This window comes from Barbus barbus (assembly GCF_936440315.1).
Source record: "Barbus barbus genome assembly, chromosome: 36".
Taxonomy (NCBI): Eukaryota; Metazoa; Chordata; class Actinopteri; order Cypriniformes; family Cyprinidae; genus Barbus; species Barbus barbus.
The window spans coordinates 15,438,043-15,444,570 of NC_136714.1; the positions used below are offsets into that span (position 1 = coordinate 15,438,043).

The 6,528-nt window shown below is 35.2% G+C and overlaps 1 pseudogene across 1 annotated transcript; it reads left to right on the forward strand.

Moving 5' to 3' along the window:
* Window positions 1–5,622: 5,622 nt before the first annotated feature.
* Window positions 5,623–6,265, forward strand: LOC306855962 (annotated as a pseudogene). The gene has a single exon. The product of its transcript is annotated as an uncharacterized misc_RNA (transcript).
* Window positions 6,266–6,528: the final 263 nt, after the last annotated feature.

Here is a 6,528-nt window from a genome sequence, read left to right on the forward strand (position 1 = left end):
AAAAAGCACAACGCAAAATGGAACTCCAAATTCCTCTTCTTCTTCATGAAATTTTATTGGCGGTTGACAAACAACAAAATGGTGTATTCCCGCCACCAACTGGTGTGGAGTGTGAATCAAAATGACTTTCTCATCTAAAATGTCATCTCATCGCTCCTGTTTTTCCCTGCACTTCTCATCTCTCCCTCTTTCCTTTGAATTGCCATTGACCTTTTTTCTCCTTATCCCATTGTTTTTGCCATCTCTCCTTCATTCTTTTCTTAATAATAGGCCTACTCTTGATTTCATTCTTACTTAGATTAACAATTAAGTTAATGTAGTTGTTTTTAAACTGCTTCTTTTGCTTCTTTATCTGCCGTTTCATTTCCTTGGATATGTGCAGGCACCCATAAAACACCACTGTAATCCCCATCATTTGAATTCTGTAGAACTCTAAATTCTTTACATTTTAGGAATAATAAATTCAGTGAATAGAATAGGGAACCGTCTCGGAAAGAAAGTCGTTTAAGATTATTAATAACTGTTAAGCTCACAAAGTTTATTTAAAGTATTTCACCCAATTCGTACTGCTTTTATCATTTAAACTTTTCTTTTGTAAACTTGACTTTTCTAATTTTGTCAAAAGGATTCCCATACTTCTGAACTGACCCTCTTTATATATTTAATGAATTTATTAGCCATTTAAGAATTCAATGTATTGTAACCCTCTTACAATATTTAGTTTATTGTCTTTTTCGCTTGTTATTCTTGTACTCTTTAGGCCCTATTGCAAAATTTTGTACTATTAATACATTAATTTTGTAATACATTAAGTCTAATTATTAATAAATGTAATTATTTGACTGGTGATTGACTTAGAAATTGTTTAGCATTTAAATGTTACACACATGGTAAATAACATTTCCAATAAAAATGAATACCTTTTCCATCAAGATGATTTGAATTAGGTACCATTAGTATTTTCTTGTTAAAACAAGATGTTTTAGTACCAAACATCGCTACAATCATCTCTGAATAGGTTCAGCGCATGATTCATGTTTAAAGTGTGTTGTGAAGAATATGTCTTCTCCAAGAAATAATCTCTGCTGAAACTTTCCAGTTGTTTATATACAAGGTCACAGCTTTTTCACAGATGCATATGCCTCTATGTTCACATGCAGAGGATATTTTCCAGGAAATGTCTTTTGGACTGAATCACTTCCTCTGATCTGCAGCTGCACGGCATCTCATTGAAAAGACAAACAATCTTACCCTCATTTCATTTTATAGGCTATCTTTGTAGTTTTTGTTTCATATTTTCATACGTTTCAATTTAAATACAAATAATTACATTTTCTAATCAACTGGTGATTATTTGATCATTGACCTCTGATTATTACTGTGTTTTAATACTTATTTACACAACACAAACTTGTGCTAATGCTCAGTAAAAAAAAGGGGGAAAAAGAGTGGTTAACGTTACAACTGTAAAGCTATTAAAGTTAACTGTACCAATTAAAATAATGCCAAAGTGATTTTATAGATGCCAATAAGACGATGACAGTGAGGGGTACAAAGAAACTCTAAACTGTAAAATCTTCATCAAGATTTTCAATTTGAGATGAATTTGAGATGATCAACTGTTAAAGCTGTTTCTGTTTATGCAGGGCTGCTTTTGTTTTTGTTTTTTTCGAAGAAACGAAACTTAAAGTTTGGGGGGTTTCCATCTTGTCAAAGGTGTGGCTTCAAGATATTCCCCACCTCTGCAGCTGTTTGCACAGTCTGAATTTGTCTTCCAAGAGGTAAGCATCATATTTCTTTAAACTTTTACACTATATCGACAAACCTCACAGCACCTCTTTATACAACAGCAGATGAACAGTTTTGTTCGTTTTATCTAGATTTAAACATGTGGGCAGAGAATGATTTGTATCCAGGTGTGCCATGTCTCCAAAGCTATACGGAGCCTGTGAATGGTAATATATATCTCATGTATCATGGGACCTCTCGACATGCTGCACAGCAGATCATGACCTGTGGCTTTCAGCCATCTGCAAATGGAATGCTTGGATGTGGCGTCTACCTCAGCCGAGATCTCAACAAGGCCAGCAGATACCCACTTCATCTGCCTGAGCATCAAAGAGTTGTGATTAGAGTGCAGGTCAATGTCGGAAGAGTAAAAAAAATAGACTACCAAGGTCATCCACTGCAAAAAACCTGGCACGATCACGGATACGACACTGCCTGGTGTCCTCCAAACTGCGGCATGGTGCTGAGTGGCCTGGAGGAAGACTGTGTTTGGGATCCATGCCGGATTCAGATCATTGATATCATTTACCCTCAAGTGCAGTATGGCTACCCACAAGTGCAGTGTGGGTATTATCATTAAAAATATACAAAATAGACAATAGAAATAGCATAGAAATGACAAATGTACTGGTTACTTTTCAAGTTTTTTTTTAAATAAAACATTTATGTTGAATTAATCACTGTATCGTTGAAGTTATATATATATATTTTTTTATTTTTATATTTTTATTTTTTTTACACTTGCATTGTGTTTGCATGTCTGTGTTGAAAATCAAAACTAAAATCAAAGTTGTTACTTAACTCTAAGTAATTACTAGGAAATATTATTAGTTTAGTTGACACACCGTAGCTCAAATGGTTCGAAAAAAATTTAGAATTTTATTCAAGTCATTCAAATCACCTCATTTTGAGACACTGACTTTGAGATACGTTTACTCTATTTATGTCTAATCTAATCAATAATTTATGTCATATTCTTTCTTCATTGGGGGTGGGCAGAACCAAAACAAACAAGGGAAATGCTAGTTTTGTTATTTTTGTCATCAAAACATTTACTACAGGTCCCGGGCAGTTGGGAAGACTGTAAGCAGTAATCAGCTTAGTAGTAAATGAGAGAGACAAGAGTTAGTGGTTGCTTTCACGGTCCTCTTTGTTGTCTGAGGATGTACTGCAGTCGTCACGGTAAATCAACTCTCTCAACTGACATCCAGAATTCAGAAAAAGCAGCTGAACTGTTCAGTGTAAACTCGTTATAATACGTTTAAGTAATTTAAATAAAACTTAAATAGACTATTGAAGCACTAGTTAACAGCACAGGATATTTCTGCACAGTTCTTCACCAATTCAGAGGTTTTCTCATGCCTGTTATTTGGAAGTTCCCATGTCCCAGTTTATTCTTGGTTGGATTAATGAAAGATTTATGCCTGCTGATTTGTATCGTTCTGAAGACACCATATTTTGAAGACACCGACACTATTTGTGATTTGTCCAGGTGCATAACATGTGGGGTGGAAATATTTCGACTTTCCTCCAAGGCAACACAAATCCAGTATATGGTCAAGTCTACACAATGTACCATGGCACATCCATGGAGGCTGCAAAGAAAATTAGAAAAGAGGGTTTTTCATCAGTCTGTTGATGGCATGCTTGGATGTGGTGTCTACCTCAGCCGAGATCTAGAGAAAGCCCGTAGGTATCCTCTAAATCTGCAAGCATACCAGAGAGTGGTTCTGAAAGTCAAGGTCAATGCTGGGAGAGTGAAGAAGATTGACCGTCAAGGTCACCCACTGCAGAACACCTGGCATGATCACGGGTACGACACTGCCTGGTGCCCTCCAAAATGAGGCATGGTGCCGAGCGGCCTTGAAGAGGACTGTGTTTGGGATCCACAACGGATTCAGATCATTAAAATGATCTACCCATTTTTAGAGGTTGTTTTACCCTGTCTTTTCTTTTTATTGCTGATTCTAATCGAAATACTAACATGAAATTACAGAACTATGTATAGCCAAAGTATTTTTTTTTTATTCCTCAAAGGAAATATGAACACGGGAAACAGTGTCAAAACAGAACTCAAATACAAATGACTCGTTGCTTTTCTCTTTGTTTGTATTTTTTTCCACTTGTGTTCCGTCATAAAAGACCCTCTGCTGCATGCTTAAATGAAAACTCCTGAAAAATATATCATAGTTATTAAGTCTAGAGACTTTAAAACATTGATTAGTATTTTTTTATTTTTTATTTACCATTCATTCAGCATCACGGCATTTTAATGCAAAAGTGCTTATGCATGTGTTGTTCTGCTCACTGTGACCTTTCAGACTCCAGCACAGCAAAACACATTCGATTAAAATAAACAAACACACTGGGGAAAAGTATTCATACTTTTCTTTTAAATGTTTGTATTGAAATTTGTAATATAAAATAAGTCTCACATTGATTAAAAAGTAATATTTTAATATTAAAAGAAATAGCAAAGTTAGCATAAAAAAACAGTTTCTGTTTGTTTAATACCAGTAAAAAAAAAAAAAATCAAACCTTTTAAAATGGACACAAATCACACCCTGTCTAATTCAGATTAATCAGTATATTAGGCTTGGATTATCATATCTGCATGTGTCTCTTTGCTTTTGGATGTTGGAGAAAAGTCTTTACAACACTATTCTTTACAACATCCATGAATATATGTAATCTTTCTTTTATTATCATGATGAAGATATATATGCAGACACTTCCTAAATAAGCTTGCTGTTCGTAACGTTTTTTCAGATGGCCTGAGTTCAGTATTAAACACAACACTAGAGACCTTTTTTATGTGATAACTTACATGGTGCTTCTTTATAAAACCTGTAAATGTTTATAAACTGTAAGCTTTTATTACATTTGTACCTTAGAATTTAATTTGTTTTGTTTATGGACTTGGAGAATCATTGTACAGCTCTCTTTTACCAATTGATCCTACAGACTTTACAGCACTATTCTTTACAAAATCCATGTAATCTTATCATTAAAGTTTATCAAGATGAAGAGAAACTGAAAGTAGACTATCTTTTGTTGTTGACACAAGCTTGCCATTCATAAATCTTTTCCAGGCAGACCAAGTTCAGTGTTAAAAAGTATTACATTAGAGTTAAGTCATCATTATGTTTATGCTTAGACATCTAATTTGTTTGCATTTTACATTTTAAAATCAGTTGAAAATAGATTGGCCCAATTTAAATCAGAAAAGTAAATCTGATTACATCTTGGCTTACAGCTATTGGTTAAATTTGTTTTTGATCATGATGTGCTATGTGATACATGTTCTGCAGATGGGCATTATAATGTGAATATGTAGTTATTCAAATACTGTATTCTGGTCTGAACATCAAATCCTTTGTTTTTCCTGGTTTGTTGAATAAAAATATTGGGACTTTGTATTTAAAAATGACCTCAAGTTAGCATCAGGTAGCTAGTTATCTGCATCAGATAATAACATTTTTAAAATTTACCCTGAATAAGTTTATGGTTCATTTTCAGAAGATCTGATCTCAGAGCAGCGTCAGAGGTAAGTAACCACTTTGAGTACAAGTAGCTATTTTGTATTTTTTTTCTACTATTTTTGTTCACATACACATTGTAATTATTTCCTCAAATATCTTGCAAGATTATTTCTAATCCAGGTGAAAACATTTGGGCTGAAGACGATTTGGATTCAGATGCTCCACCATGCCTTGAGAGTTACAGAGAACCGACAGACAGTACAATCTACATAATGTATCAAGGCACATCCAGGGAGGGTGCTGCAAAAATTAAATGGGAGGGTTTTTGTCCATCTTCTGATGGTATGTTTGGATGTGGTGTCTACCTCAGCCGAGATACAGAAAGCCTCCACATTTCCTCTGTATTTACCTGAGAACCAGAGTGGTTCTGAGAGTGAAGGTCAATGTTGGGAGAGTAGTAAAGATTGATTATCAAGGTCATGCAGTGCAGAAAACCTGGCATATTCACAACACTGCCTGTCTTCCATACTGTGGTATGGTGCCAAGTGGTCGAGAAGAAGATTGTGTTTGGGATCCAAGACGAATCACTGTCATTTATATAATTCTTCCAAACATCTGGGATGAAGATGGTTTGGGAGAGTTACATAGAAACAGCTGATGATGAAGTCTATAGAATGTATCATGACACATCAAGGGAGGCTGCTGAAAACATTAAATGGAAGGGTTTTCGCCCATCTTCTAATGGCATGCTTGGACATGGCATCTACCTCAGCCGAGATCTAAAGAAGGCTTCCAGATACCCTTCAGATGTGCCTGAGGACCAGAGAATGGTTCTGACAGTGAAGATTGATGTTGGGAAAATGATAAAGATTGACCGTCAAGGTCATCCACTGCAGAAAATCTGGCATAACAACGGGTACGACACTACCTGGTGTCCTCCAAACTGTGGCATGGTGTCAAGTGGTCTTGAAGAATTTTGTGTTTGGGATCCATGAATAATCACTGTCATTGATGAAATTTTCCCAAAGCAATGAGCATTAATGAAGTATGCTTTATTTATGTTGAAATTAAGTATGCTTAATGAATTAATTTTTCTGAAATGTTCTCTGAAAATGTTACCAGCCGTTGAATACAAATTGCATACATGCTTTGAAATGGTGATTTTATTGTAGGCTACTACACCCAGAATTAAAGGTGGCTCTAAATAAATTGAACATAGTTGAGCCTGTGGGGAAGTTGAGCCACCCATTGTTTCTTG